At 39.3% G+C, this 22,622-nt stretch overlaps 1 long non-coding RNA gene across 1 annotated transcript; it reads right to left on the bottom strand.

Annotated features, from left to right (window-relative positions):
• Nucleotides 1–18,934: 18,934 nt before the first annotated feature.
• On the bottom strand, nt 18,935–22,471 carry LOC126413358 (uncharacterized). Its single transcript, XR_007575371.1, has 2 exons — nt 22,060–22,471; nt 18,935–19,342 (listed from the first exon to the last, which is right to left on the bottom strand). It is a non-coding gene; the product is annotated as an uncharacterized LOC126413358 (long non-coding RNA).
• Nucleotides 22,472–22,622: the final 151 nt, after the last annotated feature.

The following is a 22,622-nucleotide window of genomic DNA, read 5'->3' on the forward strand; positions in this document are numbered from 1 at the left end:
CAACGTTTGTGTTTCAAACAGTACCGTATTCAGTTTGTATGAGCCTTTCAGGACAGCGATTAACAAAGTGTAGAATTTTGTGTATTCATTCGAAGAGCAAAAATGGAAAACACCAATTTCCTTTCCTGTTTAGTGTTCAGTGATGAAGACCGCGTTCCATATAAGGGTCAGGTGATCAATCTTAACGTAATGTTGTGGAAAAATCAGCAGTCACACACCGTATTCGAATACGAGAGAGATTCTGTGCCATTTACAGAGGAAAGACTTTTTCTGCTCTTCTTTTTGTGGAAAATACAGTTACAAGAATCATATACCTGGGTGTGTTTGAGATTTGGCATTTTCCGTAACATGCATAATAATTATTTGTTTACTTTGCAATTAAAATTGAATAATTATATTTGAACAGTTTGAACAATTTCATTGATCTTGTGTGATGAAGACGGACCTGTAAAACAAAGTTCCAAAATAATGATCACGGACTCATTTTCAGACTTTACATCTTCAATTGATATTTGAATAAAGCTAGATCACAACATAGGCTTCAAATCCTGTAAACAAGTTTCCGTTCTAACACACTCTAAGACAAAGCAAAAGAAGCAGCGCACCACGGAGGAATAATCCGATGGGATAGAAATTGGTAAATGTGATGAACATGTTCACACAGACAAATGATTATAGTTTCATAAAAATTGGATAATTTATCCAAGAGAAAGAGCTTCGCAAATTGAACAAGTCAGTTACGCGTTCGTCCACTTCTGGCCCTTTTGCAAGCATTTATTCGACTTGACACTGATTGATAGAATTGTTGGATGTCCTTGCGAAAGATATCGTGCCAGATTCCGGCCGATTCGTGCGTTAGATCGTCAAAATCCCGACTTGGTCGGAGGGCCCTGCCAATAATGCTCCAGACCTCAATTGAGGAGAAATCCGACATTTCTGGCCAAGGTGAAGTTTGGTAAGCATGAGGACAAGCAGTAGAAATTCTCGCCATGTGCGGACAGGCATTATCTTCCTGAAATATAGGATCTGGATGGCTTGCCAAGAGGGGCAACAAGATGAAGCGTAGAATATCGTCGACGCACCGCTGTGCTGTAAGGCGTCAACGAAAGGGGTCTTGCTATTTCATGAAATGGCGTTCCAGATCATCACTCCTGGCTAGCAGGCCGTGTGGCGGGTGACAGTCAAATTGGTGTCCCACCGCTATCCGGAGGTCGCTAGACACGTCTTTGCTGGTCATCGGTGTTCATTTCGAGGCGGGACTCATCAATGAAGACAACTCTACTCTAGTCAGTGGGATTCCCGGCCGAAGATGTGCCGAGTGCAGGGCGCACTGAAAATTTTTGAAAGGTAAATGAGTATTTTTATCCTAAATTTATTTGTAAAAAGTATGAAAACGTTGTATGTGTGAGGCGTAGCACTTCACAACGCGCCTACGTTAAGAAAGAGACGGTGTCGGGCAGACAGCTTGAGACAAAAGTCACGGATATCGCATGACAGTTGCGCTCTGATCCAGAAGCCAGCTGCAAAAGATTGGGACCGAAAGGTGTCAACTTCTTACGGACCCTGAAGTTGTCAAGCAGCTAAAACTTATTTTGGAAAAAATACTGTAGTTATTGTGATTATTACGACTGTCTTTAATTATTACTGATTTGTTTATTGAAGTGAATGACGGTGTGAATGGAACGTAGAATAGAAAATTAATATTGTTGTCTATTAACTGACTACACGTTAGCGTGAGGAATGTTATTGTACAGAGAAAGTCAATTATACTCTATAACTGCCGACGTCGTGTTGTGCCGACTCCACTGTAGCTTGAATGGATTTTTTAAGTTTGTTTTATATGCCCGACTTCTAGTTTCACCACACAAGTCTCCAGGGTTGAGCAGTTATTGCCCGATGACGACACGCAATACAGTTTGTTAAAGCGGAGTTCGCCGTTATTAATCATGTTTTTACATTTAATTTTATTACTCTTACAGAGACTCAACGTTCCTTTGTTTAACAGCGCGTCGTCAAAATAAGTATGAAATGCTAATGTCCTTGCAATACATAATGTTGACTATTGAGTTGAAGTTCGTACCTATTTTGCCATTTTAGAGAAGAGAAACCTTAAGCGCTTCTGCTTCTATAGTCTCAGTATCAAATGTTCACTAATTTCAATTTACTTCCTATCTCAGTTCAGTATTTAACACAAATTATATATCAATGTCATTTCAGAGATATTACGTCGGTTCCACTGTAACGGAATAACACGTAATTGTCATTTAACATCACTTTTATTAATAATCCTTTTTCTTATGACGTAAATGTTAATGAATGATCACTATCCTAGAGGAAAGAGGGATTGATCCTAATCATGAGATAATAGCTTTCAATGAGCCCGCAATCGTCAATTAAATAAAAAGTCACGTTCAAGGATGATATGCGAACAACTTTCGTTACGTCCGTTTTCACATATCTGTCAAAACTAATCCTGTCGCCCACAATTCAAATTAAGACTGACGTTAACCTCTTTTGTCGGAACATCGAATCGTAACTATTATATGAAAGTTTATTCTAGTTCCCGAATTAATTCCTTTCAGATACGCGCACGACCGAACAGCAGAACGGAACACAAACGACTTGTTTTATCAACCGAACAACGCAATGACGTTACATTACGACAATGTTCGCCCAATGAACATCTCTTTGACTTTATCTTCTCTACTCTGCTTAATTAAATTATTCCTAATTGCAATTTATTCAGCTATTTAACGAAAAATCTAACAAAAAATAAAATAAATTTATCCCAACGTAAAAGATCCATTATAACTCTCAGGGGAATTTTATAATGTACAACTAGCCGGTTTATGGGATTGGGGAAACAAGAAACATTTTATGATAGTTATGTTATTTAAAGGGGAGCTATTTTGATATTTGTGGAGTTCCTAAATTTGTTCATTTAGTAAATTGTTCATGAAAGCTAATGAGCTGTGGTTGGTCAAATGTAAAAGACATGGGACCGCGCGGTTTAACACAAATATCGGTTTGGTTATGATGTGTACCGGCCAGAGGGCAGTAAGGACAGTAAGTTCACGCGTATTTTATGGGCTAAGGAATTGGTTTGTGAAGTCTAAAGAGCCAGTTCGGTGCTCAATCATCATCATATTCGCATGCGGATATAAATATCTCTAAAATAATTGAAAAGCCACGATCGCTTCAATCGTTTATTAGATGACCGGTTTCAGCATCATCAGATCTGTGAAGGTATAACATAACACATTTGAGGGAGGGCTTACATGAGTTAACTATATACATTACATTTATTACAGAACCACATACCTGAAACGTGGATTAACATTTATAAAACCACGTGGACATCATGGAATATGAGGCAGACCATCTGATAAAATCATTGTCACAACCAATAAAAATAATAAAAAACTGCTCTCATGGCCGTTCTTTCCATAAAATATAAAACTGAAGTCACCAGATAAAACTACCATTGCTCACCGAACACCGGTCGGCATCATCACTGCCCTATTCCGCGCAGGCTTACCTTCTGTGGTTCTAGCGGTTTTAGTAGTAATGAGTGGTTATACCGTGGGACAGTGTATGCGCTGTTTGGACAGCGCTATCTGGTGGCCGGTTGTGAACCGTTAGAATCACAGCAGGTAAGCCTGCGCGGAGTAGGGCAGTGACGATGCCGACCGGCGTTAGGGGAGCAGTGGTAGTTTTATCTGATGACTTCAGTTTTATATTTTATGGAAAGAACGGCCATGAGAGCAGTTTTTTTATTATTTTTATTGGTTGTGACAATGATTTTATCAGGTGGTCTGTCTCATATGCCATGATTGATGGGTTCAAATGGCTCTGAGCACTATGGGACTTAACTTCTAAGGTCATCAGTCCCCTAGAACTTAGAACTACTTAAACCTAGCTAACCTAAGGACATCACACACATCCATGCCCTAGGCAGGATTCGAACCTGCGACCGTAGCGGCCATATGCAATGATGTCCATATGGTTTTATAAATGTTAATCCACGTTTCAGGTATGTGGTTCTGTAATAATTGTAATGTATATAGTTAACTCATGTAAGCCCTCCCCCAAATGTGTTATGTTATACCTTCACAGATTTGATGATGGCACCTTCAGAGTGCTGAAACCGGTCATCTAATAAACGATTGAAGCGATCGTGCTTTTCAATTATTTTAAAAACAGAGTGATCGCCCCACGACATACCATGTGTTCACTGCAAAATAAATATCTCTGAACAGGAGTGATACTTTTGCAGAATAATGATTAAAACTTGACCGTGGAGTGCCACAAAGTGGATGTGAAACGTGTGAGAAAAACGAACACGTGAAATTCCGATTTTAATGTGTAACCGCGTATTTGCATGTTGAATAGGTGTAAATTGCAACATCTGCATTTTTTTATGATATATCCAATCAGGTGCTGTCATCGTCTAGAGGTACTTTCAACTGCGTAGTATCTTTACTGTAATGGTCAGAGTCGGCGCAAGAAGTCTACTTTTTTGTGTTCTCTTTCTTCCATCGAAATCGTTATTGGTGAGTAACTGTTTATAGTTTCAAAAGCGTTGTGTATATAATAACACGTTTGGCGACAAACATTAGATTTCACAAGCTATAAATAGTTACAATTTGTAGTTTAACAATGTAATAACTGATTATAGTTTAAAGTCACTGTCGACGTGTTTACTTGTGATTTATATGGCGGTGCGAAGCGCGGCATGTCGCAACACGGGGTTGCAACTTACCCCGCTCTTGGTTAGGGCGAATTTTTATGACTGTTGGATAATGTAATGCTTTTCGTTTACTTGCTTCTGTATTTTACGTTAACTCAATCTAAATTTTTACTTCCAGGTAAAGGAAATGCGTCATTACAAACGCAAAACAAAAGGTTTGACACCTTCAGAGAGCAGCCTCTTTGGTTCTGGAAAATGGAGGAAAGGGAGATTATTCTATTAGAAAAACTGAGAAAGAATTTAATATTTGCTACTGTATCCTCTCTTGATCCATCAAAAAGAAAAAGGAAACAGATGGAGACCTTACTTGTGGGTAGTCTAAACACATGAAAGTATTTTCAGACAGTCACGAAAAAATACTCAGGGATTATATCCAGCGAAATTCTGTCGGGTTGACCAAAGAGGAGGGACGAAAACTGGGGTTACTTTGTGCAAAATACTGTAACTTGAAAATGCCATCATCTTGGGCACAAAAGCAAATAGCTGTGGCCGATTGGCTTTCAGGTTTTTTGGAAAGAAATAATGGTCTTTACATCAGACAACGTGAAAACGTAAGTCTGGGAAGAATGACAGTATTTAATAGAAAAAATGACGGATAGTTTTTCCAAAAGTTAGATGCTTATTCTCGGCACCCTCTTCCCTCCTTACAGAATTTGGAACATGGATGAAACGGATGTAGCTACAATGGATCGGTGCTGTCACAGGTTCTGGATGAATGGTGGAGCAATCTTTTGTAACACTACTCTACCATTTTATCAGGAAAACCAGGCCAACGAAAGAAGCTCCTGTCCTACTACTGCTGGAGAACCATTCGTCCCATCTCAATATAGAAGCTCTTAATAAATGAAAGAACAGTGATGTGGTGCTTCTATCATTTCCTCCCCACTGTTCTTACAAATTACAGCCTCTTGATGTAAGTGTTTGTGGTACTTTCAAGAAGAATTACTTCAGGGGAATCGATACCTGGTTGAAAGCAAATCCAGGAAAGACACTAACAGTTTATGATTTGCCTTCCATTACAAACAAAGGACTTCTCATCACTTTCACACCAGCATACATCACTTCAGGATTTTCAGCAACTGTCATATTCCTATTTGACCCAGACAAATTGAAAGAATGTGACTTTTCTGCATCTTTTGTGACCAATAGGTCAGTTCCAGAACAAAAACATTCAAATCCTCTGACTAACTCCGAGAATGTGGCAAATGTTGTTAATTCTGTTCCAAGTACTTCAGCAGAGAAACACTTTTCCCCTGACCACATTGGCCCTTTCCCTAAAGTTGTACCAAGGAAAGAGAGCAACCATGGAAGAAAATAGAGGAAGTGTGCTATTTTAACAGACCCACCCGAAAAACGGGCTCTAGAAAAAGAAAGGGAGTAGAGAAATCACAAGCTGGCACCGAAGAATGGAAAGAGAAAGAAGGAGAGAAGGAAATAACAACTAGCAGCAAAAGTAAATTGCAGTTCCATCCACCATCCGAAGAAGAAAAAGAAAATTATTGTTTGACCTGTGATAATGTTTATAGAAAGGGAGAGGAACGGACACAGTGTACTAAATGCAAATTGTGCTCTCATTGGTCACATGCGAATAATGATCCATTCTACGTGTGGACACAATTATCTGTCAAGTCAGATATTTCAAACTGAGTAGGCTCTTTTCAGTGAACATTTGGTACGTTGCAACGTGCCCTGTTGGTCGGGTAAATTGGAACACGTGTCAACCTTTCCTCTATTCTTTATTGTAGCTATTCTAATGGTCTAATTGGACATTTTATTTGTGATTTCTATGTACAAAAATACGTAGTTTCTCACTACCATTTTTAAATTTAAACAGTTTATAATAAAAAATAATAAAAATTAATAACCGTTTTTTCTTGCAACGTGCCCCTATCTCTCTTACATATAAAGGACAAACCACTATAAAACCACATGGTTCTCTCGAAAATGCCGGCCGGTGTGGCCATGCGGTTCTAGGCGCTTCAGTCTGGAACCGCGTGATCGCTACGGTCGCAGGTTCGAATCCTGCCTCGGGCATGGATGTGTGTGATGTCCTTAGGTTAGTTAGGTTTAAATAGTTCTAAGTTCTAGGGGACTGATGATCATCGATGTTAAGTCCCATAGTGCTCAGAGCCATTTGAACCATTTGAACCATTTTCTGTCGAAAATAAAAACCTTGTAGCCCTACATACGTAAGTTCATATAGGAGATATAGTCTTGTGAGATCGACCGAATAATGTGACGGGTCAGTTTAGTAACATACACACTTAACTGGGTAGTTTTACAGGAAACGCAAATTGGCTAAGCAGGGCTGGCTAGAGGACAAATGTGAGAATGTAGAGGCACATATCACTAGGGGTAAGGTAGATACTGCCTACAGGAAAATTAAAGAGACCTTTGGAGAAAAGAGAACCACTTGTATGAATATCAAGAGCTCTGATGGAAACCCAGTTCTAAGCAAAGAAGGGAAAGCAGAATGGTGGAAGGAGTATATAGAGGATCTATACAAGGGCGACGTTCTTGACGACAATATTATAAAAATGCAAGAGAACGTTGATAAAGATGAAATAGGAGATATGATACTGCGTGAAGAGTTTGACAGAGCACTGAAAGACCTAAGTCGAAACAAGGCCCCGGGAGTAGACAACATTCCATTAGAACTACTGACAGCCTTGGGAGAACCAGGCCTAACATAACTCTATCATTTGGTGAGCAAGATGTATGAGACAGTTGAAATACCCTCAGACTTCAAGAAGAATGTAATAATTCCATTCCCAAAGAAAGCAGGTGTTGACAGTTGTGAAAATTACCGAACTATCAGTTTAATAAGTCACAGCTGCAAAATACTAACGCAAATTCTTTACAGACGAATGGAAAAACTGGTAGAAGCCGACCTCGGAGAAGATCAGTCTGAATTCCGCAGAAATGTTGGAACACGTGAGGCAATACTGACCCTACGACTTATCTTAGAAGAAAGATTAAGGAAAGGCAAACCTATGTTTCTATCATTTGTAGACTTAGAGAAGGCTTTTGACAATGTTGACCGGAATACTCCCTTTCAAATTCTGACGGTGGCAGGGGTAAAATACAGGGAGCGAAAGGCTATTTACAATTTGTACAGAAACCATATGGCAGTAATAAGGGTCGAGGGGCATGAAAAGGAAGCAGTGGTTGGGAAGGAAGTGAGACAGGGTAGTAGCCTCTTCCCGATGCTATTCAATCTGTATATTGAGCAAGCAGTAAAGGAAACAAAAGAAAATTCCGAGTAGGTATCAAAAAGCATGGAGAAGAAATAAAAACTTTGAGGTTCGCCGACGACATTGTAATTCTGTCAGAGACAGCAAAGGACTTGGAAGAGCAGTTGAACGGAATGGACAGTGTCTTAAAAGGAGGGTATAAGATGAACATCAACAAAAGCAAAACGAGGATAATGGAATGTAGTCGAATTAAGTCGGGTGATGCCGAGGGAATTAGATTAGCAAATGAGACACTTAAAGTAGTAATGGAGTTTTGCTATTTGGGAAGCAAAATAACTGACGATGGTCGAAGTAGAGAGGATATAAAATGTAGACTGGCAATGGCAAGGAAAGCGTTTCTGAAGAAGAGAAATCCGTTGATATGGAGTATATATTTAAGTGTCAGGAAGTCTTTTCTGAACGTATTTGTATGGAGTGAAGCCATGTATGGAAGTGAAACGTGGACGATAAATAGTTTGGACAAGAAGAGAATAGGAGCTTTCGAAATGTGGTGCTACAGAAGAATGCTGCAGATTAGATAGGTAGATCATATAACTAATGAGTAGGTATTGAATAGAATTGGAGAGAAGAGAAATTTATGGCATAAATTGACTAGAAGAAGGGATTTGTTGGTAGGGCATATTCTGAGGCATCAAGGGATCACCAATTGGAGGGCAACGTGGAGGGTAAAAATCGTAGAGGGTAGATCAAGAGATGAATACACTAAGCAGATTCAGAAGGATGTCGGTTGCAGTAGATACTGGGAGATGAAGAACCTTGCACAGGGTAGAGTAGCATGGAGAGCTGCATCAAACCAATGTCTGGACTGAAGACCACAACAACAACAACAAAAAGTCCAGGGAACTGATGACCTCAGATGTTAAGTCCCATAGTGCTTAGAGCCATTTTGAATTAAGGTATCGCACAGTGGCGTTAAAAAATGAAACTTAGAAAGAAACAAGATTAAAATTTGTAAGACAATTAAGTCGTGGGTTGTACATAAATGCCGAGAAAGCAGCATAGAAGCAAAAGAGCTGACGTGTGTAAGAGCAGCAAAGGTATGCACGAGAGCTGGCAGATTTCGAAGTTCGGAAATCAGGCAAGAATTGAATATATTTAATCTCCTCAGTGAAATACAAGAAAGTAGCACAAACTGGAATGAACATCTCGAAAGACTGAGTGGAGAAAGCCAATTAACAGAAGTGAAAGAAGGCCGAGGAAACAATGGGCACCGTAACAGGCAAAACAAAAAATGCCTAACGTTCGAAGTGAAAAAGAAGAAGAAGAAGAGCTATGGTTCGTTAGAGTGTTATATTTTACTGAATTTTAACCATAGTACTTATCGAGAAAATGTGATTTCGCCATTGTCGTAAATTATTCTGAATTTTGTTGCATTTCTTTATCTATGTAGTACCTTGTTGGTGTAATTGTGCTGTCCGTTAGTACTGATCTGGCAGATAGTGGAAGTCGATGGCAGTATAGGGTTAATCTTTCAGTTGCAGGTGCTTGTCTCAGCTGTTGATTCTGATTCTGTATGCCAGTTTGCAAAGTTACAGCGGGCTGATGCTGGTTCCCTTTCGTTGGTGCCCACTTGTATAGTCATCATGGCTTAATTACATTATTGTCTAAGAAACAACTTGATTTGTTTGAATAAGTTTGATTTATTTTTATGTTACTGTGCCCATTTTACTATATCTGTGTCTGGGCGGAATATTGTTTATATCTGGCGTTATCAATGCGAAGATATTTTTGTGATTAAGCGTAAGAGTTATAACTGCATGCGCTTCCATGTTACTTTTATTTTTCTTAATAAAAAGTTATTTACAATAAGCCCAAGCTCGCACAATTCCCTTCTCAAACCCATCTCCACTCAAACCCAACGCTAAAGGATAAGGATGTACACTATTCTGTTGGTTCTCTTTCCAGTACACTCCCAGCAAAACTGAACAATGTAAATGAATAAGATCGGTTTTCACAACTAAGTCTAAAGCTTTCCTTGTGGAACACTTCTTTTATTCTAGTGAAGTTTAGAGCTTCTAACGTACGAGTATTTCTTGTTGCATAACTTATATATTGAATTTCTATTTTTTAATGTCTCTTTGTCACCTTTCTGTGAAATATACTTTCATTCGTTCCAAGTCAGAAATCTTGAAGAATATCAGCAGAAAGCTTTGGTTTGTATAGGCACGTACAACACCAGAAAAAATAATTAGATGATAAATAATAAAATAATATTAATCAACAAGTTTGTTGACCTAATCAGTCGTACTTGTCATGATAATTTGTTGATAAAGAAGGCTTATAAACGATTTTGTCCCATATGCAGCTCAAATAATGAACCTGTAAACTTGTTGCAGTAAATGGGATTCCATATGGCATCTTCCTAATGTGCACTAAATAGAGAGAACTCTTTTCTAGCCGGTCGGGGTGGCCGAACGGTTCTAGGCGCCACCATCTGGAACCGCGCGACTGCTCCGGTCGCAGGTTCGAATCCTGCCTCGGGCATGGATGTGTGTACTGTCCTTAGGTTAGTTAGGTTTAAGTAGTTCTAAGTTCTAGGGGACTGATGACCTCAGCAGTTGAGTCCCATAGTGCTGAGAGCCATTTTTTGAACTCTTTTCTAGTTAAGGTCTGAAATTCTCTGTGCAGCCCCTGCAACTAAGAGAAAACACGATATAAGATAATAAAACGCGTCCACGTCAGTACAGTTTTCATTCGTATCTGTAACGAATCCGGCTAGCGAAATGTTTTCTGACAAACGAAAGTACTTCAAATATTACGCTGTCTAGGTCATTTCTGTAAAACCCAGTAGATTCTCTCTCTCTCTCTCTCTCTCTCTCTTCCCTGCAAGTTTGTTTATACGACTATGTACATCATACAAGTTACATAATCATATGTCATTGATGTCAGTCCCATTGTGACTTTGAATGTTCCATGTATATTAGAAGTTCTACAATTAGTCCCCAGTACGGTAATAAATATGTTTTCCATTAGCGCTCATGGGGGTGTTACTAAAAACTGCAACTTCTACGCTATCGTTACAGTGCACTATGCACGAGCTAGTGGGTTGTGAGTATACTATGGCTCTTGATTCAGTTCCATCTGTTTTGTATATTACTTGCATCATAGTATCATTTCTATTCATGATGACACTTTTACATATAAGTTTCGTTCATTTTTTCTAGTCACGTCAGGTTCATGATATACTCATACAATAATACATCTCTCTCCTCTTTGGAAATCCGAGTAACTACTCCCTTCAGATTGTCCTTCAGCTAATCGAATATCTGGTAATTGGCTTCTTTATACGCTACAGTATACATATAATTAAATCCGAGCATTTTTAATTTTGTTTTCGACAGAGTAGCTTTTTCCTCTCAAAATCTTCGTCAATAATTCTCTTTTTTCAACTGGAGCTGGACTGGATGTTTACTTGTCTCGAGGCTAAAGTACAGCAGCGAGCATAATGCTGCGCTGAACAAGAAACAATTCCGGTAACGACCAGTTCAGTCAGCAACGCTAGTCCGAATCTTCGCCGACGTCTTGCGTGGCAACAAGACAGAGATACTCAGAAGGCGGCTGACCTCGTTTGCGTCAGCCTGCAGGCATGCAAGCTTCGAAGCCTATGACTTCTCCGGTTACAAGGACCAATGAACGTAAACACAAACACCCCCCGTCGTAGCCTGCGTCAAATGAGATCCAACAGCGATATCAGGAGGATATTTTACAGAACTACGGTTGGACCCAATCAATGCCGTGGACTGATAGTATAATACAAATATGATCAGCTTGAAGTTGGTTTTTACAGTAGCATAATAACTCCGGAAAGACGTGCATTTTCGTTAATAACAATACCAGCCTCTCAGAATTATGCAACTCATTCAACAAGAAACATTTATTACAACTTTTTCCTCCCTACGTTTATTCTATTTATAATGGAGCACACTAGACAGTCGTTGCAATTCGTTTACTTTTATTAATTCAGTGACATAGCTGCATATCTACGATGGTTTCGATCAGTTGAAACAAGGTTCAGTCAATTTTTGGTATCTCTTCGCATAGGCACTTTTCAGTGTAAGCTAATGTAAAGAAATTTCCTTAAGTCTTCGGGGCGCCTAACAAAGTCAGTGAGCGATAGTCGTGTTGTTGACTACGTCATCATTTGACACTAACCACGGGGATGTTATTTTAGGTGCCAATATTAACTCAATATATGAATATAACTGCATTTAGCTACCCCTCCCATCTTTAACTATCATTTTTGCGCAACATGAATTACATACCCCTGCACGATAACTGTAATGATAACAGATAACAAATATCCACATAACTCACAAAACCACGTACACTTTGTTATTCTTATCCTTCTTCTCTCGCTGTTTCTTCTTCACCTCCCGTATCTGTTATGATCCCAACTCTTTACAAATAACTTTATATGGATTGACAATCATTTCTACTCGTGTAAGTTATGATTATTAATAAAAAACTTGTGATGGAGATATCTTCACTTCAACTCCAGTCCGACAACATGAGCCCATTTAGAGTACCACATATTTAAACTGAACTGATAAATTAGCTGTGTTAATCGCTGAGAAAAGGATCTAATAATATCTTGTACTTAAGTACACGCCGTTTCATGCAGTGTTTCGTCATACTCCATTTTTTCTCGTCCTTTTGAGCGGAACACCACGTCACTATATTTCACAAAGAAATGAGTCAAACTTTTGACATATCTTTTGTTAGAGTAGTCTGTTTACAGTCACACAATGATTTTTACGAAGAATGTGAAATTTAAATGACAACCGACTGGCTGCACATCTAGGACTCTAAATGCAATTCCACCAAAAACGCAGTGTCTTCTCAGTTTCGTTTTGAATTCCCACCGTTTTTAAATCCGTGTTATGCGAATGAGACAACTGGCTTCAAAAACGACTCATGTGCTGTGTGATCGAAAACATAGCTCTACAAATTGATTCTCCAATTGAAGGAAGTTACCTGTACATGATAAATTTAGTTGGAAGGACAGCTGACGTTTATGTGAATTTCTCGAGATAACGCATGTTATCAACTAAGCAGCCACCTGACAATATCAATTTTCAGTTGATCTTGTCAGCAAAGGCATGAATCCGAATGCAGATGTGAATCAACGGGATTATTCAGCACAATAATGAAACTTGCCTGGAATTGATGGTTGGAGAGGCAATATTGCGGTTACAGGTAACCTGAGAAAACCAGTTGTAGGTGTTGGCCACTGATACATCGTGTATACGGATGGTTTTAACCCTCTCGGCATCAGCTTTGTCCTGGAGATGGTGCAGTGAAGCACCGAAACTGGTAGCCACACAATAAATTACATCATAAGTACGGCAGTAGGTATTTCATTTTCTTAAATAAGTGAACGCCAAAAGTCCCGGACCTGCAGTTACAAGGATGAACATAAAAAAGAAAAATTATTATTTTATGTTTTTGTAAAGATGTTTATATCAGTCATTGGGCTTTGCTATCGATTTTCTTACTCAGTATTTGTCGACACCTTCTTGCACATATGCAGTGTTGGTTGCATATTTTAATACTTTACTTACGGTGTCCACTTCTCTATGGGGGTTACAGAATGAATTCTCGGTGGAATGTCCCTGTGGTATGCCAAATAAAAAGTAAAGATTCATTCAAGCTGTTGGGTGACTTGAACGCGACCAACATTTGCTAGGCGCAACCGTGTTGCAGGTGGTATTGCTTTGTCTCCTCCGAACTGGGAACAGCCTTCTCTCCAGTGTGTTCTACAATGAAACCACATAGAAACAATACCCACGCGACGAGCTATGTGTGATCCTTTTTTGTCCAGTGCTTCGAGCTCAGTAGCTTGATATCTTTTCTTCCTAAACGCTTCCAAATTCAGTATTCAATGTTGACACAACATCAAAGTACTCAGCGAACATGTGAGGTCTAGAATACAATTCTTAGGGCATATTTTCAAATGTTTTGCAAATAAAGCTTCATTCACAAAACATAATTTCTCCAGAACATTTGGTATTAAGAGAAGCGATAAATACTTCAAGAGGTGATTTTTTTTCACTATTTTTAATTTTAAAAACGCACATAAAGACACGTCAAACTTTAAATCGTTGCAGAGATAACAGCTATGAAGGTGAAACAATACAACTTTTTAAGTTGACGTACATCTGCGACGCGCTACCTTAAATCTGAATAAGGTCAACAGAATTACGATTCATGTCTGACTTCCGTTTCAAACTGACTATTTGCTTAGTACAAGTATTTAACCCAATTTTGTACTGCTTATCGTGTGCCAAATATATCGAAATGCTCCTTCTTTAAGGGTTTTGAAATGGATTCGTTTTGTTGCCGTGTTTACACAAAATACTTGAGAGGGATGTTGTTCCTGGTCACACTTTTCTTGTTGAATGTGAAACTGAACGAAATGTAGACAAAGCAGAATCCATTCATCTTCAGCTACGGACTTACTTTTGAAATTTCCCTACTTACCTTTTTTGTCTACCGCGACATGCACGTCACCTCAGTTTTACTCTAAACGGTACTTAGGACGCACTTGCGGATTTGTATGGCAGGCCTTACTAACGTTAGTTTGAAATTTGAGGTAGACTTCAGCACCAGTGCCTATGCATATGTGAGGACATTTGGTGGAAAGTGCATGGTAAATTCGGCTCTACATATACAAACCTTCGGCAGCTGATTACTTGCAATTAGATGTTATGATATGTGTGTTATATTTCATAGACGATGTCAATGAAATTTGAGATCTTATTCAAGTTAGATTTTTAGGATTTGGACGCAAATATCTACTTGATAGGTGATTAGTATCGGAATAACAAATGAATTTTCTGAGTAGGTCAGTAATAGAGAAATTAGTTGTGATTTATTAATATATAAGGGGCAGTCAAATGTAAATAAGACAGATGGGAAAAAGTAAGTAAACTTTTCATTAATTCAGAAGTAATCGCCGTACTTGTTAATATATTTACCCCCTCCCCCCCTCCCCCGGTTGAGACAAAACGGTAACTTCCTTCATGGAAAAAGGTTCGCGATTGCCTGCAAAACCATGATTGTATCCATGCGGTCTTCATCCGAAGCAAATCGAGTGCCATGAAGGTCTTACTTCAAGGCTCCAATTATATGGAAATCGCATGGAGAAAGACCGGGACTGTATGGAGAATGTGTAACGGTTTTCCAGCGAAACTCCTGCACCTTAGTCAAAACAAAATTGCCAATATGTGGTCCCACCCACCGGTTGTTTCGAGTGCTGCAGAAATTTCGCTGGGAATCCCTTACATATTTTTTTATTCATAAAAACTCAGCTTGCGTATGTTAATACTCGCAAAACTCGAGAAGTAGCCAGTCGATTGACCAGAAACTTTGACACGGCGTTGCATTTTGATACGCGCTGATTTTATGTAACTGTTTTTATATATGTAATATATAAAGGGGAAACATCGTTACAAAAAATCCCGAAAAGCCCTTGATTGATTTACTTCTAAGTTTTGCACCATACACTAATGAATATATATATATATATATATATATATAAGAAATGTTGTCAGCAAAAATCTCGAAACATCGAAACATTCTCGACAGGTTTGCTTAAAATTTTCCCCGATATTCTAATGAAAATTAAGACGGACAATAGGCTATATATACTTTAATATATTTATTATCTAAATATAACGTATCATGCAAAGGGGAAAGGTGTTACCAAAAATCTCAAAAAGTTCTTTTACAATTTACTTCAAATTTTTACACGTTACCCTTCCCAGGTGGGAAAAAAATCCGGTAGATTGTCTGCACTGAAGTTTCCAACAACTGACAACATTAAGAATTGAGAAAGTCCCTTACTACGCTAATGTCTCTAAAATTTTCCTTTAAACGCGACCTGTTTTGTACTCAAAGTTTACGCAAACAGTGTGACTCTGCTTTAGAACATACTTTTCCAAATTAATGCTTGATATATTTTTCCCAAGTTATTTTTTTAATCGATTGTTTTATTTTCAAAGGATAGAAGACATTAAAAATTATGTAAACCTATGTAAGATCATAGTTACAGATCGTTGGGCTACCACCCAACTTGCAGTCCGCAACGACAGCATATGTTCCCAGAAGGCAGCACAGAATTAATATTAAAGAAAAAATGTTAACCATAGACACTTAACGAAACACAATAAAAAATAAAATTTTCTTGTGGTAGCAAAAATTTTGTCTTATCTGTGTGCGAAACAACTGGAGGTGTTAAAATAAGCCTGTTCAGTGTATTAAAAATCTTTTTTACATCTTTATTATTGACTTTACCGTTCTTATTATATTCAGTCTAGTAACCTGGTTCTCTTGGAAAGTCAGAAAAATACCGTTAGCCGCAATCACCATTAACAAGTTGGGTAAATAACCCTTTTAGCATCCAGATGATTCGATACAGACAACTAGCTAATGACAATGGTGAGAAAGCCGGCTTCCGAGTAGCTGCTTTATTCTATTTTAGATTACCTGTGAGATCCATGACAACAAAGAACTTCCTTGAACTAGAACTAGAAGAAGAAGTAAAGATTTCTGGTTGGTAGAGTGTCGTCATCAATGTTAGGCATGAATTTTTATCAAAATAGAGCTTTGTGATACTAGATTGCACTCACGCTAACTGCTACCGTAAACACGAGGAAACTGTAAAAAAGAAAAAGCAGGCTGCACTGAGAGTATGAGTGGGAGAGGCCGCCGTCAACTCAACGGACTTGGGACTGGCTGCCATGGACTTTCACACGCAGCGCCGCTTCCGTTTGTGTCGGAGCAGTAAACATTTACTCTGGCGACAGCTTCGACCTGGTATCCTACCCACAGTATCTCCTTGCTATCATCTTTCTCACACACTACTATAACGCAGCAGGTAAAACATTTTCTGTCACAGCAATTAAAGTAGCACAAACATTTGAAGAACATTATTTCTACACAAAGAACTGATACACATACCACGATTTTCGACTAATGACGACTGTTCCCTCTGAGACAATTATCTGCCTGCATTAATTATTTTATTCTGCAGTGAATTTCCAAGTGTATCATTATTACTGGGATAAGTAATAATCGGCTCTGGTGAACAGCACAAAAATTGGCTCACTTTGCCATGCATTACAAGTGTTAACAACGAAGACTACAACATCTACAAACATCTCAGACTCTGTGTGTGTGTGTGTGTGTGTGTGTGTGTGTGTGTGTGTGTGTGTGTGTGTGTTTGTGTGTGAGAGAGAGAGAGTTAGAGAGAGAAGGAGAGAGAGAGGCGGCTGTGAGAATGGAGGGCTTTAGAATTACTTCCCACAATTTCTGGTGTTAACCTAATGAAGTGTGTGTGTACCATTTCATGAGAAATGCTTCATAAATCAAAAGTTACATTTTCTATCTGAAACATTCTTGAAAAGACTGCTTTCTAACACGCTATGTGCGCCTTCATTATAAAGTAGCTAATTCATCCATATCGTTCAAACTGTTTTCAGCGCATAAGTAAAATTTTTTACAACAGGTAGAGAGTTTATCAAATGCTATTAAATTCAAACGAGAAATTGGAAAGCTTCAGATCTCAGTATTTATTATCTCTGTTTCTTTCTTTTTCGCATAGGTACTGTTTTGCCTTCCTTGAAACTAAAGACAGAAATGCTGTTTCATCTCAAGTTAAAGAGAAGAGTGGAGTTTAAGTCTGCGTCTGGAGCGAAGTCATCAGAATTATCTTAAATTATTGGGATATAATTTCCAGTTTTAAGAACGAATATCTCGCGCACTGTCCGAATCAAAGATACAACTATAAATTGTGCAGTTATTCGTCTACCACGAGCAGAAGTGCGAAAAACACTTCACTGTTAATGTCACACAATTTAATTCACAATTAAAAAGTTACATCTATCTTTTTAATATCCTTATCTTCATAACATTAGCAGGAAAAATCTGGGTAACATTCTTTCCAAAATTCTATAAATCTACTGCTCCCAGCACTATCGAATGAACTGACATTGCCGGTAGGAGGGAATTTTACTCAATGGAGCACGATATTTACTTATCACACTATAATTATTTTATATCCATTATACCCTACTCGATAAATTCCCTCGGAAGTAATTTACCAATGAATGCCTCAACAAGATCTTACTAATTCGCCGATATTCTATATTTTACGTATCGGTCAAGAGTGAGACGCCTAGAAAATTTCATCGGTCATGACACTGTGACATAATTAAGATTTGGATCGTCAGTGGAAGAAAGCTGTGATCTTTGTGATATGCAGCAAGTAAAAACGTAGCATTATTTGGTACCTGGGAAAATGAATTTTTTCTAATGAATTTCGGATATTTTAAGTAACGCTCTCCTAGACAATAATTCTGTAAGAATATTCAAACGGAGAGCGGAAGAAGTGATTAACGAAATGAGAAGTAATGCACAGAGAAATAATATTCACTATTCTGTTATCGACAAGTCTGACATCTAAAATACGAGTGCGTGAAGAATGGGATAGAAATACAGCTAGTCCTTAGAAATAGTGATAAAATTTTATGTCATTTTGATTAACGGTACTTTCTTGCATTTTGAAATGTGTGGAATGTTATTGTTGTGGATTAGTCTTACCACTCACTATCTAAGCGTTTTTTTTTTCCTTTTCCAACGTCTATCTAACATACTTACAACGTATCGTAGTCGGTGGAGTCCATCGCACTAAGTGTTTTGTTTACTTTTGAGTAAGCGTGTAGCTCTCATATGCTTCTGTTTCGTAATTGAAGTGATGCATTGTTACTCATAATAACTACTTAACACAGAAAGCAGTAAATTTCATTTGTTAAACGTTACATGGGAAATGAAAAGGAAAGCGTCTTTGAGCTAAATGCATCATCTTTCTAGTGATTTCCAGACATTTCCAAAGTGCGGAAAGGAATTTTTTTTACAGAATTGGAAATAGTTTATAATAGAAAATGTTTTATTACAACAACAAAAATGCACAAACACAGCTCATAAATAAAAGTATGGTAGATGATGCAAAAATGAGATGCAATTCATCGATTTGCAGTAACAAACCGTGAATGAAACTCGCTATTCAATAAAAACAGGAAATACCACATTTTGATCATTACGTGAGAAATGTGAATGAAAGCAACTGCGAGTTAGCTGCTCTGTAAATACTAAGAGGTAAAACGATGAAGCGAAGTCTCTGTTTGCTTCTGAACTTGAAAGACTGGTGGAGAGTGAGGTGTTCACGAGGCAGTCCTGAGGTGTCCATAGTCCGCTACGGAGCAGTCACACGTCTTGGCCCCGTACCTGCTCCGTGCTGCAGTCGGATGCGTGCTGCAGCCCGGGTTGCGTCCAGTCCCTGCAACATACAGCAGGTGGTTATAAGAAAACAGGTGCGGCACAACATTGCCAAAACGCTCTCCGCTCGGTCTCTGTAGCCAACAAACTACATGTTTTTGCGAGACCAGATGCAGGTTAGGGAGAGTTAGAGCTAACAACGTCTTTATATTGACCGTAACAAATATCATATATTCTATACGAAATTATTGCAACCCGGCAGTGGCAGTGGGAAAATGTCGTTTTTTTACTGTAATGCTTTCCTCTGACCTCTTTCCAACAATGTTTTAATCACACTTCTTGCAATTTTTTAGTTCTTCTCTACATTTGTGATTGGACAAAGAGGTAAAATTCTATTTTAATTGACCCATCGGAAAGTATCAGTAATGCTAAGATCTGAAAGCTCTACTCTTAGTTCTCCAATATTGACATTCATTTTACTGCATGTGCTTGCCTTCATTTTGATTTAGCTTGCAGTATGCTCCTGCTTTCGGATTTGATGAGTCTTGCCATATTAACACGAAGCCACGCATAGCCAGAGGTCATTACATTGTAAGAAAACGAATTCGATAGCAGAATATTTGCTTTGTTTGCTGCTGCCGGCCGGAGTGGCCGTGCGATTCTGGGCGCAACAGTCTGGAGCCGAGCGACCGCAACGGTCGCAGGTTCGAATCCTGCCTCGGGCATGGATGTGTGTGATGTCCTTAGGTTTGTTAGGTTTATTTAGTTCTAAGTTCTAGGCGACTGATGACCTTAGAAGTTAAGTCGCATAGTGCTCAGAGCCATTTGAACCATTTTGTTTGCTGCTTTCCTGCCTAATCCAGTTCCCAGCACCGCAGAGCGTAGACAAATGTACCACAACGCAGAACATACAGAATGCTGTTAACCAAAAACGAAAAATTCTGGGGACGTTTTTCATTTATTTTAGGTTCCCGAAATCGTGTCATCACATAACTATACATGATCACTAGAGAAAGCAATCAACTGATTCGAGACGGCACTCAGTTTCAATTTCTGTCACATCATAAATTTCTGAAATGCAACGAAACCATCGACGTGACATAAAACTATAAGAACTTTTAGTTCCTTGTAGAAGAAAATCTCGCGCAACACGAAGATTCTCGCATTTATTATTTTGCTGTCTATATTGATATACTTCACTGCCAGTTATTAAATCTGTTTCCATCCAATTTGTCACGAGACAGCCAGAATTTATTTGTGCAGCGTGAAATCTTTACTATACTTGGCCCATTTATCGCAGGGAAATATGAACAGACTCTGCTCATGTTACCTCTGAGGTTGCAAAAAGAAGGAATATTTTAACAATGGAACTGATCTGCGTGAAGTTTAACATTTTTCACATACACAAAGGTAGCTAGAAACATTAAATGTCTCAGAAACTATTCGATTATCGCCCTTCTGGTCCAGTGACCAGAATACGGAAAGATCACGGCAGAACATATGAAGACAGCATCTTATAATTGTGAGGAAAACACCGTATCCAATTACAACTTCAAGGAATAAATTGTTCATTTAGCTGTAGCTCGTCTCGATTCAAATCCACCCTCAGTGGATGGGCTACATTCCTTGTGCAGATTACATTTTACTTCTTGTTAAGAGAAAGAGAACCTTTTCCTTAAAATAATACAGCGCACTGATAGCATTCTGCACACTATATTCATTCGCCAAAGATAACTCAAACTGAGTGGTTACAATGTTTTTCTCATCATCATACATCGCAAGGAGTTCTCCAAGCATCATGAATAATATTAACTCTTTGATTGTTTAACTGTATTTTTCTGTTTCCTAAACGGTTATTGTTGAAGTCCTTTGCTATGTATATTCGTGATATTCCCTATATTACTCACTCTTTTACTAACAATTAAAAAATGTCGGGTTTTGTTTCAGGATGACTGAATCATCAGATAGCTAAATGATATGTTTAATTTATTTTATAAAATACTCGTCTTTTACTGCAAAGTAAAATATGATGTGATACTTCCGAAACGTGACATGGCAATGTTACTTGGTAATAAGACAGAGATTATGTAAAAATTTTGTATCTCTTTCGAAAATAGTTCAAAACCTACAAAACTGAAACTGAACTCCTTCGGAACAGGTCTCGGAAAATCCAACGGTACCAACCCATCCTCAGCCGATAGGCGTTATTGGATGTAAGTACGGAAGGGCACTTGGTTAGCATACCGTTCTCTTGACCTCCTGGTCGCTGTCAGTTTTCGTGACCGGAGCCACTACTTCCGCTCCTCAATTGGACTCACAAGGGCTGAGTACACACCAACAGCGCTCGACAGACTCAGACGGTCCCCCATACAAGTACTAAACAATTCCTACAGCACTTAACTTTAGTGACATGACGGGTAACTATGTTAGCAATGCTGCTAGCTTGTTGGCACCTCCATAGATGTACTTCGTTTAATTTTAACTATTTATTTTTCTTTCTTTGCGACGAATTTTGGAGTCGCAGTCCCATCCTCGTGCAGTCATTGCAGCCATCAGCCAAGCAGACAGTCTGGAATGCGGCATCACCAGTATTTACTGCCGAATTCCAACTTGATGGCTTGGCTGATGGCAGACATGATTGCAGGAGAATGGAAGTGCGATTCCGAAACTAGGTGCGAAAAAAAGCTATACGATGTCTATTTAGGAAACAAATGCCCTATCAGCTACGGAGATACTAAAAGTAATGAAAACCATGAAGGACGAGGTGCGCGCACTCACCTTAGAGAAAGTGGACAGCGTTCGGACTGAGGACGTCTCCGGCGAGGCGTCGCGGCGGCGTGGCCCTGGCGGCGTCGGCGTCTGCGCGGCTGACGGTGAGCACGCGGCCGTACTTGACGAGCTTCGCGCCCTTCTGGCTGTCGCTGGTTCGCCAGTAGATGCGCTGCACGGCTCCACGGCCCGCGATGTACCTGGATGCCGACCCAATCAGCATTGTGCTGTGTGTGTGGTGCTCACTGGATGCCTCGGTGACACTGGACCGTGCGTACGGCGGCCGCCCAAAGTGGCATGGAAGTTCGACGGAAAGCTGAACTGAGCTGTTCGTGACAACGACCCGCTGGGCCGCTGAATATATAGCGCCCCCTCCAACAGCCGGCGGAGACCCTCCGCTCGCTGGCGCGCAGACCGGTTGCCGCCAGATAGGGCCCAAAGTGCGTCATCCCCGGAGGAATCTTTGTACCCGACGCGGTTAGCCGTAGGCCGCGGGACCTCGGCGCCGAGGGGCAGCGATAAAGTAAAACGCATTTCGGTTGGCAAGGAGCTCTTGATAGGGGGGGTCACGG

The sequence above is a fragment of the Schistocerca serialis genome, chromosome 1 (assembly GCF_023864345.2).
Source record: "Schistocerca serialis cubense isolate TAMUIC-IGC-003099 chromosome 1, iqSchSeri2.2, whole genome shotgun sequence".
Classification (NCBI taxonomy): domain Eukaryota; kingdom Metazoa; phylum Arthropoda; class Insecta; order Orthoptera; family Acrididae; genus Schistocerca; species Schistocerca serialis.